At 34.3% G+C, this 19,364-nt stretch overlaps 1 long non-coding RNA gene across 12 annotated transcripts; it reads right to left on the bottom strand.

Annotated features, from left to right (window-relative positions):
* Nucleotides 1–10,639: 10,639 nt before the first annotated feature.
* LOC145031762 (uncharacterized) lies at nt 10,640–14,797 on the bottom strand. Of its 12 annotated transcripts, none has more exons than XR_013677022.1 (10): nt 14,687–14,797; nt 14,419–14,565; nt 14,272–14,357; nt 14,004–14,140; nt 12,613–13,487; nt 12,435–12,518; nt 12,210–12,342; nt 11,275–11,424; nt 11,030–11,111; nt 10,640–10,909 (listed from the first exon to the last, which is right to left on the bottom strand). It is a non-coding gene; the product is annotated as an uncharacterized LOC145031762 (long non-coding RNA). The 12 variants fall into 12 exon arrangements; XR_013677023.1 differs by having other exon boundaries at nt 12,210–12,281; XR_013677025.1 differs by having other exon boundaries at nt 12,435–12,833; nt 13,325–13,487.
* Nucleotides 14,798–19,364: the final 4,567 nt, after the last annotated feature.

Below are 19,364 nucleotides of genomic sequence, written 5' to 3'. Positions count from 1 at the left end.
TTTTATTTTTATTTTTATTTTTTAGGGGCAAGTATAGAAGATTTTGGAGACAAAGTGAGAAAAAAACATGAAAATAATCGAAAAGACACAAGTATTATATTTTAAAGTTGAGTTTAAAGTAATTTTTTTTGAGCGGTAAAGATTATATTAAATAAAAGCCAACTCGAACAAATACAGTAGTCTAAACAACGAAAACAAAAAGACTCGTACACATTGGAACAAGAAAAAGCACTAAAAGCCGATCAAATTTGAAAGCACCAAAAGCAGCAACCAACTACGGAAAAGTACCAAAAACAGCAACCAACTTTCGGGGAACACCTAGTTTCCTTCCACCTCAGCAAACAACAACATGACAATCCATCATATGTAACATCGATATACAATATGGTATACACATTCCACAACCTCGCAACCACCATGACGCCACAAGAGGGTGTTGAACGCCCTGTTCTAGATTATTCAACTATGGAATTTCAGCGGCCAAGGCTAGGGGTATTTTAGTCTTTTATGAATCTTAGGGGTATTATTTGAGAAGGTTCTATGTCGGGGGTGTGTGGTTAGAAGCGTAGGGCTTCCCGCCACCTTTCCGTGGATATAAAGTTCATCGGAAATAGATCTAAAATGAAGGAGTTATGACATTTGAAGATATTGACATTTATGGCCCATTAATGGAAAAGTTGACAAGGCAGGCCATGCATGCAATTTGGGACACGCGTGGGTACGCCCAGCGTAGCGGAGTAATTAATCGCGGGTAGGAGAGGCGTACGCCCAGCGTACACTAAAAGCCATTAAACCCTAATTTTGGGTTGAGCCACTATATAAAGAACATAATGGCTTCAACGCTAGCCCCATATCAGCCTCCCCAACCTCAGAAGAAGCCCTAGAACATCCCAACCTTCATTTTTATGAGATCTTGACCTTGAAAAGCTTATTTTGGTGGTTTAAAGCTTGGAATAGAAAAAGAATAGGATTGGCAAGGAGGAACCTTGGAAGCTAGAGCTTATAGATCTGGGATAAGTACTTCATTTCGGACCTCTACAAGGTAAAAAGTTTTGAGCTTGATGATTATTCTCTTAGATCTCTCTTAGTATAATTTTATGGACTTTTTGTTCCCAAGAAAGGGTCTTTGAGACTTAATCATGTTTCTAAGACCAGGGTTGCCTCCCTTGGAGTCAGATGTGTCCCATAAGTAGTAAAATTCCAACCTTTAGGACTTATATTAGTTCATGCATGAGTTAATACCTTCTTCCATGGAAATAGATTATGGTTTTTGGAGTTGGGGCTTATATGAGTCAAGGAAGCCATAAAGTAAGCAACTTTATGGTTTAAGACGTGAAATAAGACTTGGATCTATGATTGGATAGCATGGCTTAAGCATTAAGTGCTTAATTGTGAAAACCCGAAATTTTTTCCTGACGATATACTTGTCTATTCCAGGAGCGAGGAAGATCACAAACAACATTTGAGATTAGTGCTGGAAATTCTAAGGATAGAGAGGCTATACGCTAAATTCTCCAAGTGCGAATTATGGATTCGAAAAGAACCTTCCTAGGTCACGTGGTAAGTGAGGAAGGCATACACGTAGACCCGTCCAAAATCAAAGCAATAGAGAACTGGCCAGCACCAAAGACGCCCACAGAAATCCGTCAATTCTTGGTTCTTGCTGGCTATTATCGTAGGTTCATCCAGAATTTCTACAGAATTGTCAAACCCTTAACCACTCTGACACAGAAATGTGTACCCTTTTGTTAGAGTGAAAAACACAACACTGCGTTCCAGACATTGAAGCAGGCCCTATGCAGTGCACCTATCCAGTTTCTGCCTGAAGGGACGGAGGACTTCTTTATCTACTGTGATGCATCCAATTAGGGCTTAGGCTGTGTGCTTATGCAGCGAGGAAAAGTTATTGCTTACACCTCAAGGCAACTGAAGGCACACGAAGTCAATTATACAACTCACGACCTGGAGTTGGGAGCAGTGGTCTTCGCGCTGAAAATATGGAGACATTACCTCTACAGAACCAAGTGCACAATCTTCACTGACCATAAAACCTACATCACATCTTCGACCAGAAGGAGTTGAATATGAGACAACAACGATAGGTGGAGCTACTCAGCGATTACGAGTGCGAAATACACTACCATCCTGGCAAGGCCAATGTGGTAACAGATGCCCTCAGCCGGAAGGAGTACTCAGGCCATAAAAGTGAAGGCACTGACAATGACCATCCATTCCCAATTATCAACACAAATCAAGGAGGCTCAGCTGGAAGCCTTAAAATCAGAAAATATGTCGAATGAAGCCTTGAGAGGAATGGAGAAAAACTTTGAGATCAAGGGAGACAGAGTCTACTATTTCATGAACCGGATCTGGACCCCAAAGTTCGGTGGATACAGAGACGTTGTCATGAACGAAGCTCACAAGACTAGATACTCCGTTCACCCAGGATCGGACAAGATGTACCTTGATCTCAAGAAACTATATTGGTGGCCAAACATAAAAGCAGAGATCGCTACCTTTGTGGGCAAGTGTCTGACTTGCGCTAAGGTGAAGGTCGAATATCAGAAGCCCTTAGGATTGCTTCAACAGTCGGAGATACCTGAGTGGAAGTGGGAGAGGATTACCATGGATTTCATTACTAAATTACCCAAATCTCCGAGTGGGTACGACACCATCTGGGTAATAGTCGATCGATTGACTAAATCCGCCCACTTCCTACCCATCAAAGAAACATTCAAAATAGAGAGACTCACGCGAATATACATTCAAGAGATAATTCGATTGCACGGTGTACCTGTGTCCATTATCTCTGATCGAGATAGCAGGTTCACCTCGAGATTTTGGCAGTCCCTACAGAAAGCTTTTGGAACTAAGCTGGATATGAGTACAACGTATCATCCTCATACAGATGGGCAAGAGAACCATCAAAACCTTGGAAGACATGTTGAGAGCATATGTCATCGACTTTGGTAAATCGTGGGATACCCATTTTCCCTTGGTTGAATTCTCCTACAACAACAATTATCATACCAGTATCAAGGTTGCGCCTTTCGGAGCTCTCTATGGTCGTAAGTGTAGATCCCCTCTATGTTGGGCTGAGGTGGGCAACACGCAGCTACCCAAGGGACAAGTCCCCGATAACACTCTCACAGGCCCAGAGATCATCCTCGACACCACAAAAAAGATTATACAAATCTGAGAATGACTGAAAGCCTCACGAGACAGACAAAATAGCTACGCCGATAAACGACGAAAACCCTTGGAATTCCAGGTTGGAGACCGTGTTCTATTGAAGGTCTCGCCCAGGAAAGGCATGATACGCTTTGGAAAGTGTGGAAAACTAAATCCAAGGTACATAGGACCATTCGAAATCCTTGCTAGGATTGGTCCCATAGCCTACAAACTTCGATTACCCCAAGAACTTAACAACATTCACCCTATCTTCCATGTTTCAAATCTTAAGAAGTGCTTATCCAACGAAACCCTTGTAATCCCTCTTGATGAGATTGAAATCAAGGGGAACCTCAACTTCATGGAAGAACCGGTCGAAATCATGGATAGAGAAACCAAACGAACGAAACAAAGTTGCATCCCGATAGTGAAGGTTCGCTGGAATGCTAAGTAAGGACCTGAATTCACTTGGGAGTGTGAAGATCAGATGAGGCAGAAGTATCCACACCTCTCTCCAAATCCAAGATTTGTATTCTATGTTTGAATTTCGGGATGAAATTCCCTCTAACAGGGGGATGATTTGACAACCGGAAATTTCTTCCGTTATTTTTACCCACCTCTGTTAATAAAAATTTAATTTTTATTAAATTGTCCGTCAACTTCTTGGGTTAAGTAAATCAAAATCGGAATTTTATTATGCCCTGTTCAACATTATCTCGGGTCTAGTTAAATATTCTAAACTCAGAACAATCGAAATTTGGGTCCAAGAACGAGTTTTTCCAAGCCAAATCATAGCAACTAGGCCAAACACCCCTTCGAGAGGAGTGTACGGCTGCAAACTCGAGTTTACGACCATACACCCCCCATCCCACCCCTTGGCCGTAAACTCACCCCTATATAAGGGATGAGTGGCCTTCATTCCACCCTTTACACACTCTAAGGACCTTCTCTCTACTCTCTTTCTACAATTTTCGAAATTGCTCAAGAATCCTCATAGATGTAAGTTATTCTTCACTTTGATTGTGTTTCTACCTCATCAATAATGCTAAATCCATGTTTCATCCCATCTAATTTCATCCTTTTCTAGATTTTCTCTCTCACCAAGAACACCAAGAACACACACTAGTGTTTGGTGGCTAAAAACCTCATTTCAAGCCTCTTACAGTAAGTAACTACCATTTATGTTTGATATCTACTATAAAGCATTGTTTTTTCACCTAAAAATCGACCCAAACCATGAACACGAAATAGGTTTACGGCCGTAAACCCATGTGTACGTCCATACACCCTTCAATGGCCGTAAACTCCATTTTTGGTCGATTATTGGCCTTTAAACCCTACTTTGAGCTATGCACAAGGCTTAGAACAATTCCAAGAGGCTAGAAAAGACCTTGAAACATCAAAAATCGCACCTCTCACCAAGTGTTTACGGCCGTAAACTCATGGGTCGTAAACCCATGGACCGCAAACACTTGGGTCGTAAACCTATGGGCCGAAAACCTTGTTGGGCCGCAAACCCATGACCGTACACTCCTGATTACGGCCGCAAACTCCCCATTTTCAATCACATGTGATTCTAACACTTAGTTTCAAGTGTTTCCTAGTCCCTAAGGTGATTTCCTTCCATAACATATAGTGTTATGTCCTCATCTAATGCATATATGTGCATTTATATGTTAAATAGGATCCGCTTGTGTCCGAAGCATGGTCTGACACCCAACAACTCCTATTGATTAACACCTGAATCCCACGTCAAACTGTGAGTTCATACCCCTACGCTTTTACAAATTTTAAAACGTTTTCAGGAGGGAATACAAGCTAAACATAACGGCTTTCACAAGTTAAAAACCGATGCAATTACAACGGTTTTATGTCAAACATTTAGATACCTTATTCCCTTTATGTAATATGCGGAGCATAAGGGACGTTTTCTAATCATAATTGCATAGTTTTCAGAACAGTATACGAACACAACTTACCAGTCAAACTATAATAGGTATAATTTGGGAAATTCATTACCGGTTTTACAGATTCAACTTCGTACAAAGTCAAACACATAGATTATGACAGATTTAGTTTATCCATTATTACGTACAAAAAACTAGAGTATCTTACTAAATAATTATTTTGTGTATAATTAGTTATACTCTACACTGTTACAAACGATTTCGAATACGAGAACAACCGAACAACACGTAAACTAGTTAATACAGGATTGTGAGACCTATCTTCGTTATGCCCCTCGGGGTACCAGTAAATCCTCACCTTTAGTATAACCAGAGTCTCCTGGAGTGAGAGCGTGAAATTTGTGAATAGATCTATTCGAGACCGATAATCCCACATCTAAACTGTTAGCTACAGTTAGGCGGGCACGCCTAGGGTGACAAATTTTGTAATCGTTCGATGCCTGAAGAAACGTCAAGGTGGTCATCAATCATATTAGCATGGTTATATGACTCACAATAAGTATAAACTAATCTTTGTTTACGGGATTTCTTTCTTCAATAGTTTCATTTTAATTAATAAAACTACCTATCTACTTACTGGAGGGTATTCCAGGGACACAACCTTTGGTTTTATTTTAAGTAATAAAACTTCTATACATATTGGTGGTAGCCAAGGTTTTCGAACAGAACATACACTACATACTGGTGGTAGCTAGCGTTTTCAAACGGAACATACTTTTCATACAGTAAACAATAAACATGTTAGAAAATATTGGATTTTCTTGGAAAGCATGCATACATATTTCAAAACTTGATAATAATGGTTTTCGATACAAACGACATTTTACTTATAATGAAAAGGAACCATTTATACAAATTCAGTGACTAGTTTTCAATACAAAAACATGCTTATGAACTCACCAATTTTATGCTGATACGTTTTCAAAACCGCTTGTATCCTCAGGACAACGATAGACAGGTACTATTGCCAGCTTTTGGAGAAGACGAAGCATTTTGGAGTCTCATCTTTATCTTATGCTACTTTTGATGCATACAAATTATGCTTTCAAACTGATATAAATATTCTTATTATAATGTAATGGTTGTGTTTACTTTGATTGCTATGATATGATTGTTGTGATACTACGCATGACGTCGTCCGCCCCCGGACGTTTCCACCATTATTTCTGAGGGTTCGGGGTGTGAAATTAATGGCCAGTTTTTGGAATTAAGGAATGAACGCGCTGTGCAGGGCTCGGGAACACGCTGCGTTCCCGTCGAGACTTGCGACCAGGATCGCGAAGGAACTCCCTGCGTTCATAAGTCAGTGGGCCTTTTTGGGTCATTTCCTTGGACTAGTTGATTATGGGCCTTAATGGACTATTTTGTTGGATTGTTATTTGGGCTATATTATATTTTGGGCTAGAGGGAAGGCCCATTTGAGAAGTTGAGCCCAATTTAGAAAATTGGACCATAAGTAGGCCGCTAGTGGGTTTGGAAAGACCATGGGGAATTGGGCCCTTCATGTGATGGATTTGGGCCTAGGTCATAGACTAAATTAAATCAGGGGTAAGATTGTCATTTTACCCTAAGGAAACTTAATGGTTTTGAACTAAGTTTTATGTTGTTATTGATAGCTCGAGGAGTCGTGAGATCAGTAGTTCGAGGATCTGCCAGGTAGCAGCGAGGGGTTATACGCAGTATTCATCAGTCATCTTTGCGAGGTGAGTTTTCCTTCCATTAGGAACAGGTCTACGGCCACAATGTCGACCCGTTTAGTTAGCAGTAGTTCCAGACTATGGTCTGATGCAGTAATTCACTATGCTTGATGTCTTTGTGTTATGTGTTCCGGACTTCGGTCCGATGCAGTTTGCAGTATATGTGTTTATGCTAGTAGTTATGATTATGCTATACTATGTTCAGTCAGTTTTCGGACTTCGGTCTGATGCAGAGGGCAAGGCCCTGGTCAGTTTTCGGACTTCGATCCGATGCAGTTTCCGGACTTCGGTCCGATGCAGTTTTCGGATTTCAGTCCGATGCAGAGGGCAAGGCCCAGGTCAGTTTCCGAACTTCGGTCCGATTCAGTTTCCAGACTTCGGTCCGATGCAATTTCCGGATTTCGGTCCGATGTAATGGGCAAGGCCCAGTATGTGCTTTATATGTTATTGTATGGTATCTGGTAGTTTGGGGGAGCTCACTAAGCTTCGTGTTTATAGTTTCAGTTTTGGTTTCAGGTACTCAGTTTCAAAAGAGGAGCTCGGGAAGATTGCGGTGCACACACCATCTGTTCAGCTTAGGATGTTTACACTATGATATTTTGACAATTGTTACGATATTTTGAGATACACTGTTTATGATTTTTATATATGATGTTCGATGACTTAGGTTTTATTATTAAACTAAAACACAGTTTTTGGCCTATATTTTTTGGATGTTACAGATGTGCACAGTCGTTGTGGCCTATCACCATAGCAACTAAGCCCCGCCGTGAAAGATATTTTGAATGATCTTATATGAAACACATCCTAACTCACATGATATGGACCCTCATGTACATAAAACCATTGTTTTAAAGTTTATTTAGCAACACCCTAAGGAAAAAAAAAAGCAAATTAAGATTGTTGCATGGGATTGACTTTACTTAGGCTATCCGATATGGATGCGCATGAAGACATAGCCACCTCATTAAAATTCCCCTCCACCAACACCATTACAACCCAAAAGGGGTGTTTTCACACATAGAGAAAGGATATACAAAGATGAAGATGGAGAAGGAGGGAGAAACGTCTGTTAAGACCCGTGAAGCAACCTAATCAACAAGACAACTACGGAAGAATAGGATGGTGGTCATGCGTGAATTCGCCCTTCCACGTCAAATTTCATGCGTGTAATCATATCCATACCGGAAGGCCTCTATGATTGGTTAAGTAAAGTAGGACCTTTGTGGTATTTGTGGTAATCAAAAGTTATGCCTTTTCAAATGTAATATTCAAAGTAATTGATCTCAAACACTTATGGTATGAGTAAATTGAGGTTTTTCATTGTTTGATTTACTTGAGTTATTTACACATTATAATGTTACTCAAGTACTTGTATTATCAATAGTTAAACAACTTTACATAAGGGTTTTTCTTTCTTTTTTCTTTTTGTTGGCAAATGGCCATGTTACCATGTTTTCAATCAAGATTCATCATGTAGGAAAGGATGTCTTGACATAAACTAAATAAGGTCAGTGAACAAAAGATTTACTATAGAATAATGAGTAACTTTTTCCATTATATAGTTTTTATTTAATTTTAAAAACTAAAATAGCATAAATAATAAAAGAGAAAGAGAGAAGGTTAGGTAATTCACTTAAGTTTTTTCAAGATTTACATTAAAAAAAATAGGTATCTTTCACAAATAGCCAACAATTTTGTAGTCTTGACCTGCGAAATAACAATTTGGCCTGTAAAATTGTCAAAATGACGTCATTTGACGAAATAAATTTATTTTTTTTGATGTTTTTTTAGGTTTGACTTGTGAAAATGCAAAAATAAATAAATAAATAAATAAAATAATTTTTGATAGGAATTTTTCAAGACCATTTTCATAATAAAAAAATGTATATTTAACATGCAAAAATACAATAATAATAATAATAATAATAATAATAATAATAATAATAACTAGAAAGGTTACCCCTACTACGCGGGGGCCAAAAGCTTTCAATATTGTTTCCAAATCGATAAATATGACAGACGTAGAAAGTGCAAGGACGACAAGCCCGGGTCTTGCCCCGGACCGTTTTGTTCATGTTTTTATGAAAAAATATAAAAGTTTTGACTGCAAGGATCAGAAGTGTCAAAATGGCTAAAGAATTAAAGCGGTAAGAATTACAAGTTTTTAGAAAAGGGATCAAAGTTGTCAAACCGTTAAAGTTTTGTGGTTAAACTTTAAATATTAAAGGGTTCTTAAATAGAAAAGGGATCAAAGTTGTCAAACCGTTAAAGTTTTGTAGCAAAACTTTAAATATTACAAGGTTCCTAAAAAATGTAAAAATATCGATTATAAGGACCAAAAGTGTCAAAATGGCTAAAAAATGAGGACCAAAGTTGTCAAACCGTTAAGGTTTTGTGGCCAAACTTTAAATATTAAAAGGTTTCTAAATAGAAAAGGGATCAAAGTTGTCAAACCGTTAAAGTTTTGTGGCCAAATTTTAAATATTAAAAGGTTCCTAAAAAATGTAAAAATATCGATTACAAGGACCATAAGTGTCAACATGGCTAAAAAATGAGGACCAAAGTTTTCAAACCGTTAAAGTTGTCAAATCGTTAAAGTTTTGTGGCCAAACTTTAAATATTAAAAGTTTCCTAAATATAAAAGGGATCAAAGTTGTCAAACTGTTAAAGTTTTGTGGCCAAACTTTAAATATTAAAAGGTTCCTAAATAATGTAAGAATATCGATTACAAGAACCAAAACTGTTAAAATGGCTAAAAAATGAGGACCAAAGTTGCCAAAGTACAGGGACCAATTCTGCCAAAAAAACAACATAAAGTTCGTTAAAGTTGTCAAACCGTTAAAGTTTTGTGGCCAAACATTAAATATTAAAAGTTTCCTAGAAAAGGGATCAAAGTTGTCAAACCGTTAAAGTTTTGTGGCCAAACTTTAAATATTAAAAGGTTCCTAAAAAAATGTAAAAATATCGATTACAAGAACCAAAAGTATCAAAATGGCTAAAAAATGAGGACCAAAGTTGCCAAAGTACAGGGACCAATTCTGCAAAAAAAAACAACATAAAGTCCAGGGACTAAAATAGAAAAAAATTGTAGAAAATGGATCAAAGTTGTCAAACCGTTAAAGTTTTGTAGCCAAACTCTAAATATTAAAAGGTTCCTAAAAAATGTAAAAATATCGATTACAATAACCAAAAGTGTTAAAATGGCTAAAAATAAGGACCAAAGTTGTCAAACCGTTAAAGTTTTGTGTCCAAACTTTAAATATTAAAAGGTTCCTAAATATAAAAGAGATCATAATTGTCAAACCGTTAAAGTTTTGTGGTCAAACTTTAAATATTAAAGGGTTCTTAAAAAATATAAAAATATCGATTACAAGAACCAAAAGTATCAAAATGGCTAAAAAATAAGAACCAAAATTGCCAAAGTACAGGGATCAATTCTGCCAAAAAACAGCATAAAGTCCAGCCACTAAAATAGACAAAAATTGTGGATGTTCACTATTCATAAAAAACAATTTCCATAATAATAATAATAATAATAATAACTAGAGGGGTTACCCGCGCGTTGCGCGGGGCGGAATGTGTTCGTTTTGTGAGGCAAATAACGAAGTACATTGCATAAATTGGTATCCAAATTAAAGTATGTTGCTATTCTGTGTAATTTTCCATCAATCGGATGAATGGAAATGTAATGATAGATCATGCTACCAAAAGAAGTACAGTGCTATATTTGAATAGATTTTCAAAAACAATGAAAATACAATCTTATATCCAGGTAGTTTTAAATGAAAGTAGAATGCAATCTACAATCAAAATTCCAGTGGGTAGTTTAAGAATTGAAGAGAAAATGTATTATGGACACTCATTTAAACAATATGGCCCTCGGTACTAACATGAGGGTACAAAACAATGAAAGCAAAGTAATCCATTTTAAAAAAAAAAACAATGAAACCCAGTAAAGAGAAACAATCTATTATTATTCCATTTATCAATAACCATAACCACTCATCATCTCATTTCGTAACATGCGAGCTTAACCAAGGAAGGGTAATTTCGTAATTTGGAGAGCAACATCTAGTAGTAACAAATATAAATTAACAAAAGTAAAATATATTAGAGAACACATCAGATATAAAAAGATACAATTATAAATATTAATCTGAAATGTGTTTATATAGTTTTGGATGATCATACCCATCTCCATTATATCGTTTCGGTACTTTGGCTAGGATTTATAAGAACCCATGGAGCTATACCAACACTTTTGATAAGTAATCTGGAAAATTTACCATAATATAATACAAATATGAAAAAAAAAACAGTATTTAAGTTGAAGCAAACAATGAAGAAACAGTGAATCATAAACCTGTTTCTTCAATGGATCCAATGTTCCCCTGTTTAAAAAAATAAATAAATCAAAAGGTTGAAACCCTCCTAACCTTTCAATAAACCCTAATCCACATGAGACTTTTTATTTGTTCAAATTCGAACATTGGTTCAATGGATTTGTACGAACAGGATCTGGGTTCCAAACAAAAGAGAAATATCAATTCGGTTGCGTCAAAGCTGGATTGACGTCTCAGATTTAGCTGCAAGGCAATAAAAAAACAGAATTCATGTAAAAAAAACATAATAATTTATATTGTAGTTTTTTATAAGTTTTAACTAATCTTTGTATTTTCGTTGTGCAGAAACACCTTGAATTGCAGTAAAGATTTCAGGTGTAAATACATAAACACCACAATTCATTCGGTCACTAATTATTAGACCAAAACAGTAAAAACTAATTATTCTATTTAACATGTCAAGTTGTTGACTTTGGTTAAGCACATACAAAGTTTCAGGTTTATCAGTGTAATGGAACAACTCTACAATTGTTCTGCTAATACATGGGAAACCTTAATTACAAGGATTGTTCCCATCCAACCATATTTTTATGAGCCTTTATAAAAAAAATATGTAGTGTATGTTAGAGTGAGTCATTTAAACATTTAAGTTTCCTATTAACCCGAATGAATTTTATATAAATTTATGTAATGTATAAAAAAAGAAGTCATACTAAACATCTCGGATAATGGGTAAGTGCAGGAAACATTACAATTTAGCAAGAACGTGTGCAGTTGTTATAAAAAACCTTAGCATTCAATAGGACTATAGGAGTTTGAAAAAAATAGTTTTTCCTTATTACTTTTGTGATGAGATCTCTGGAATTGTATAGTCAACCAGCAGACCCACGTGGGTTGTCATCTTTCAAGTATCAATTTCAAGATGATCCAAAAGACAATCATAATAATAAGATGAAAAATTGAGATCAAATCCAACACCATCAAAGAGAAACGAAAATTATCAAAAAGAAAGAAGGTCGTGAAGTTACTTGCTAGGAATAAAATTGAAGCCTAAAAGAGGGCCATCAATCTCAATCCCTCTCCAACACTTGTATACAAACCTGCAAGGCGCAAACATTCCCGATATGCCAATCCAAACATATCAGCTTCAACAAACACCATCTAAAAAAGAGTGAAAACATTTGGAGGCGATGGTAGGAAGAAATCAAATACAAATAAAAAATTAAGTATAAGAAAAGTAGAAAAAACCATACCTTGAGAAATTGGAAAGGAAGGAAAGAGAAAACAAAGAAATCGTATTATTTTCCCCTTTTGTTGAATTCCATGAAATGAGAAACCTGGAAGAAGAAACCAAAAATTTTAAAAACAACAAAGTGAATCATAATATGAAAGTAAAGAAATTAGAATAAATTGGTAACTGAAAGCATCAACCATTGGTGAAGGAAACATTGAAAAAGAAGTGGAGGGATTAAACTAAGTCAATGAGTAGATACACCACCAAGGATCCGGCCCCGAACAGTGCATAAAAAACCCTGAGATTGCTGGAACAAATACATCACTTGAGTTGAGAACATATGTAGAAGTCAATCACCATCTCATACATACTCTGATTCAAGAAACTTTGACTTCCTGTCCATTAGCATTATTCCTTACTGAAATCGATCATCGTCAATCAATAATTCAAATTATATTAACAAATTCAAACATCTTGATTGAGCCAAATAAATAGCAGCATCCTTATCAAAATCAAGTTTAAGTCAAAAGAAAGTATGATGTGGATGTTAGATTTCCAAATTCTGGAGTTTCAAAAAGTCCTAAAATGAAAGTAGGCTGCTGTAATTGCTTGTTTTTTAAAGTATGCTTATTTAAAAAGAACAATAATAAAGATAAATCTTGTAACAATCAAACAATTATTTCACAATTGAAGGCTTTAAAGTCCTCACAAATGGAAACCAAAAATTCACTATGAAGCTTTTGAGTTGTGAATGTTCCCATAAATAATTTAGTTATTATTTAAATGTATAAAATATACAGCTTAACAAATCTAATATCATTATATGCCAAATTAACATCATGGAACTACAAAAGACTTAAAAATGGATTTTTGATATTTAGGAAAGAAGCAAGTGGTAAAAATTAAAACCTGTTACTGTAAGGTTGAGCATGTGTTTTTTGATAAAATGACTTAACATTATTTTCAGGCTCAATTGATCTAATAGATGGATAAACTGTATGCCTTATTGTGTCATTTGACATATCTAACCTCCCAGCAGTGACACTTGTCTGAATTTGTTGAAGCTGTATATCTGTTACATAAAAAAAGAGAAATATGAAAGATAATTACTTGTGTTGTCATAATAAACAAAAGGACATCTTTTTAAGAACTTTGCATCTTGTAAACTTGTATTGTGAAACTAAGATCCCTAGAAGAGATAGCAAAGCAAAGTTACAGTTGAATTGAAATTCAATTCCATTCCAATCCTGTGTTTGGTTGTGATCAGGTACAAAATTAAATTCCATAGGAATTCACAAAATTCCATGGCCAATGGATTTCAAATTTCCATCGTAAAACCTATCGCACTTAGATCTTAGTATTTCTTCCTTAATAAAAATACCTAAATGACCTATCAAACCTAAAAAAAAAAAAAAGACACATGAATTCCATTCCATTTCCCCCAACCAAATGCATGACATAATTTAATTCATTTAGGTTCCAAATCCTTCAATTCCCAATTCCATTGATGGAATTTGATTAATTATGATAGAAGTAACAATCTAATGTTTTTTTTAATTAGTTGAAAAAAAAAACTTGAATTGCTTACTCAAATGAGCTTGATCTCAGCTTGTCCCAGACCACGGACCGATCGGGTGCAACTCGTACTTTATCCCAAGATTTCAACTTCTTGATCCTCATCAAATTGTGCAGTACCTGACTTGCTACATGAAGTCTCTATAAAACCTGGTACCAAAAATCAAATCAAATTATAAATTTATACCTGATGGATTCAAATCAAATAAGGTATGTGGGTTAGATCGACTATATAAAGGGAGGGTGAGAAATGACGGTGGTTGCAGAACGTGGAAGTCGACCTGCGTGTTTGTACTCTGCAATAGATTAATCCTCTTACAACCATCAAGCAAATTCCCTTGCTGCTAGAAAAAAACCCCCAAATTATCTGCAGAAAACATAGTGAATACGTAGAGGGAAGCGCGATTGAAATAAAAAAAAAACACTACCATCTGAAGTTACTCCCGTGACGACAATCAGTGGAAGGTAGGGCAAATAGGGAGATGCGGTGGAGGAAACATCGAGAAGGAGCGGAGGGATTAAACTAAGTCAATAAGTAGATATACCACCAAGGATCCGACCACGTTGTTGTTTCCCTGTTGAACTAAAGAGGATAAATCAATGGTGGTTTGGAGTAGCAGGGGTGAGACGACCGAAGTTATAAACCAATTATACCAGAAAACAGGAAAAATAAGATGAACGTATGCGAAAATTTACCTTACAGAGAGAAAGACGGATGTGGATGAAAGAAAGCAGGGAGCAGAAAGAAGAAAGAAGGAGATACAGAAGAGAATGAAGTTAAGGAAAGAAAGAGAAATATCCATTAATTGACACGTAGATCCGAGTATACGAATAAAGGATCAAGCATTGGACACGTTGAAAGCGGTTGAAAATTTTTACAAAAAACCCTCTCTAATTAAATTAAATGGAGAGAAAATTGGTAACAAAATTAGAGGGACCATAGTTGAAATCTATCAGTTTACTGTTGAAATCTATCACAACTTTTATATATATATATATATATATATATATATATATATATATATATATTAATAATAAAAATAAATATTGAAGTCTGACCGCGAAATTACTGTTCGCATGCAAAGAAACCTTTTTTCTTTTGTTAGTAATTAGGTGTGAGACCCGTGTATTACACGAGTTTATTAAAAATAAAATTTTAATATCAATATATAAATATGAAATATTTTATAATGTAATACTTTACATAACAAAATATAATCTTCAGAAAATATGTAAAAGAAATTAAATTGTTTAAAGTATTTATGAGAATTTATTACCAAATTAAAATAATGATTTTTTTCCTTATAGAATCCATCATAATTATATGGAATTTTATTTTAAAAAAATTGAAATCCTTAAAAAAATAAGAAGTGAAAAATAAAATTTCTAAAATTCTCACAAAATAACAAGTGTCAAAATGAATGAGAAGGTGATATGTGGTAAAAAAAAATCTTCATTTAAGAATCTTGAAAGACTACTTTCACACACACATAAAAACAAAGAAGGGTTTATATTGTTAAAATAAAATGTTACACTAAAGATATTTTACCAAAAAAAAATTATATGATTTAAAATGAAAAAAAAAAATGTCTTCATTACTCAGCCCCATCCCATTTAACAACCCATATATCCATTTTGCAGCCCATGAACAATTTCGCACGAAATTTATGAGGTATTTCTTTGAGGCTAAAAAAAAATTATGAAAATTAATCAAATATGTATTTTTCTCATAATAAACTTCAACAAAGGAAGACGAAGCCAACAATTATAATACGAATCACTTGCTAATTACATTAATATTAGACAAAGTTATCATTTTTGTTCCTATTATCCTTCTACATATTTTAGATGACGACAATTATCATTACATTTAATTTAAATTTGATTGGGATCTTAAATTTATATATTTGTCATCATCTTAAATATGTATAAATAGGTATGAAGAAAAATATAAACAAAAGTTAGGAGGATATTTAATTTCTCAAACAATGAAATTAGAAGGATATTTAATTTTTCTATTAAACAAAATGTTGTAGTTATAAATATAAAGGGTTAGCATTGCAATGTGTGCCTATGATCAGGACCCACTAAAATCTATGGGCTAACTTTATTTTATTCTTTTGCGTTGTGTGTTATTATTATTATTATTTTAGCTTAAATCATATTAGGTTAAGAATATATCAGCCGTCAGGTGAGAATAATCAGAATCGATGCAAGATGATGAGTATGAATCATAATTTTTTCGAGAGAAGTAAACATTGCTTTGGTTCCTACATTCTCATTGATTCCTGATGGCTAGTGAGTCGTCTAGACTCCATGGAAGCAATGATCTCTTTGCTTCCTTCTTCATAGGCTCTGACTTCTTATTTCTTACCTACTTCTTTATCAATACTAAAAAATTAATGAATCACAAACAAATCGGGAAGCCTTATTACTTCAAAATCCGAAAATCAGAACTTCACAAGAAAATTGACGTTTATTTCAAAAATCAATAAACAATAATTCAAAATGCATAAGGTATGTTTATTCCTCATAATTCCTTTATAAGAACTTAAGAAGTAAATAAGTTTTTTTTTTCTTTCATTCTTTCTCAAATTCCGAAGCTTTGAGGTTTCGAAAATCAAAGCCAATCAAAATTTAATAAGAAATCAATCCTCTTGAGATGTTGAAAATATGAAGGTTTATTCATAATTTTTTATCAAAACATTTTCATTAGAAGCAAATCAGAGTATTTCTTTTCTAAGAATGTAATATAAGATTTTTTTATTATCAAAAGCAAATCAAAGTATTTCTTTTCTGAGAATGTAATATAACTTCAAATTTATGATTTCTTTTTTGTAATATGATTTTTACTTTCTAATTTAGGAGAAAGTAATAATGACATAATGTTGAGTACATTGGTGTTATACTTTACTACTTGATTCTCAGAATCTAGAACCAATAAGGAAATCTACAAATTGTTTGCCACGATTGAAAGCAACATTTTGGATAACGTTATTTATGAAGGTGTTATTGAAAAAGTTTGTGTCAATAGATATTATTGATGAAGGTGTTATAGAAAAAGTTTGTTTCAATAGATATTATAATTATTTTGTATGATAAAATTAATTTATGTATTTTGCAAATTGTTTTGCTTAAAATTTTAAATCTTTCAAGGTTTAGGGTCTATATTTTGTTAAATTGCACAGGGCCTCCAAAATCTCGAGGCTAACCCTATAAATATATATTAGAGTCAGATGTCCGTCAATGATTTTGAGTAGTTGATTATGTAATTCCTAATCTCATTCAATGAAAACAATTTGAATTTACCATCTAAAATTCTATCTTGTTAATTTCACACAAAAAATAAGGAATAACACGTTTATCATTTCAACTTTCTAAAATTCTCATGTTGTTCACGTGCAAATCATGAAATAACTATCAAATAAAATTCAAAACACAAAAAAACATATGAATAACATGTAAACAAAGGATCTATCTGAAATCTAAATAGCTTTTTGAAGATAAAACTTTTTCTTTCATTTGCACACCTTTTTTCTATTTCATGTTTCAACTATGCTATAAAAGTCTCTGAAGGCATTTGTAACTCATCATACTATTTCTTCTTGTTTCCCTAATATGAATATTCCCGGAGTAGATAGGTTTGAAGAGTTATCAGAAAGGTTAGGAGATACTATAAAATCTTTGGCAGATAAACCCTCGGTGGGGCTTTTTTATATTCAACAACACACTCACAAGGCAACACCAAACATCATCAATCTCAGAAACAACATTGTGTGTAAATCTCATGAAATAAGGGTACACATACAAGATGCAAAGGATTCAATCCCAATGGTGAGATCAATGAAGCAATATGGATTCCCAATTGTCGATGACATGATTAAAGACATCACAAAATCTTTAGCTATCATGTCAATAAAAAACCAAAACTGAATTTTGATTAGCAGCAAATTAGTATCATGATTTCAAACAGGAAGAACCATGTGTATATAGATCCTTCAGAGAGATTGTTGTAATAAACTATACAACCATGTGTGGGGATCCTTTAATTATAAAGATTATGTAAAGAGAAAGTTGACAACCCAACAATTATAATGAATAATTCTAGTTATAAAATGGTAGGAAGTTATGAATGAGGAATTATGGGTCTTGGAATTAAATAAAATGGTAGATTGTTCTACTTCTGGTTGTTTGAAAGGATCTTAAGATCAAACAAAAGGTTGATAGATCAATTGAATGTTACAAAGTTATAAGGTTAGTTGCCAAATGTTTCAATTAAAAAGAAGTTGTTAATTTTCTTGATATATTCACCAGTTACCAAACTTTGTACTCTCAAATTTTTGTTACCACTAGTATCACCAATTTCTTGGCCTTTATTACTATTAGATGCCAGTAACACATTTCTGAAGGGAAACCTTGATGAAGTAGTGTGAATGAAATTACCAAAGGTGATATGATTTTCAAGGGAATGGTTCTTCAAATGTCCCAATAGTATGCAAAAAAACAAAAATCTCTATTTGGATTATGTTACACATTAAGGCAATATTATGCAAAGTGTCCATCTTTCTTAATTTCAACGGGTTTTACTCAATCAAAGGCAAATGATTTTTTATTTCACAAAGGACAAGGACCTAATATCAATTTTCTTGTGTATGTGGATGGCATAGTCCTTATCTGGGCTTCTTTAAACGAGATTAACAATGTTAACTCACATTTAAATAATGAAATCAAGTGTAAAGATTTAGGTACATTAAATCATTTTTAGGTCTTAAAAATGCTCACTCAAAGGATGGTTCTTCATTTATCAACATCAATATACATTCATTACAAGTTCTTAAAGATATTGGGATGTTAGTTGCTAAACTCGTTCAATATCATAGGGATCCTAAATACATATCACTGATATTTGAAGGTGAACTTTTGGATGATAAACCTCAGTTTAATTGATTGATAGGATGATTAATGTATCTCCCCTTTAAGAGACCTAATATAACTTATGGTGTTCGTCGCCTTAGCCAATATGTTACAAATCTTCTTTTTCTCCCTTTATGATGGGAGCCTAGCGGTTGATGCGTTGAATTCCATAAAAGATGTTCACAATCTGAACCTTGCACACCCACATATGACTAGTTCTTTGTGATTACTACAAGGTGTGGTTTACCCTTTTTACAAATCCTTGTATTCATTACATGAACGATATCAATTATTAAGGTTTTAAAATTAAATCTAAAAACAAGGCTTATTATATTCCATTGGACCACCATACAATCTTTAAGGCTTAAATCATTTAGTGATTGTGATTGGGCTGGTTGCCCTAATACTCGTCGCTCAAATCATACAACTTAACTCATTTAGTGACTCTAATCGGGTTGGT

This window comes from Lactuca saligna, chromosome 2 (genome assembly GCF_052625555.1).
Source record: "Lactuca saligna cultivar CGN05327 chromosome 2, ASM5262555v1, whole genome shotgun sequence".
Classification (NCBI taxonomy): Eukaryota; Viridiplantae; Streptophyta; class Magnoliopsida; order Asterales; family Asteraceae; genus Lactuca; species Lactuca saligna.
The sequence above is the reverse complement of the archived record's forward strand: the minus strand, read 5'-3'. Positions and strand labels throughout refer to the sequence as shown.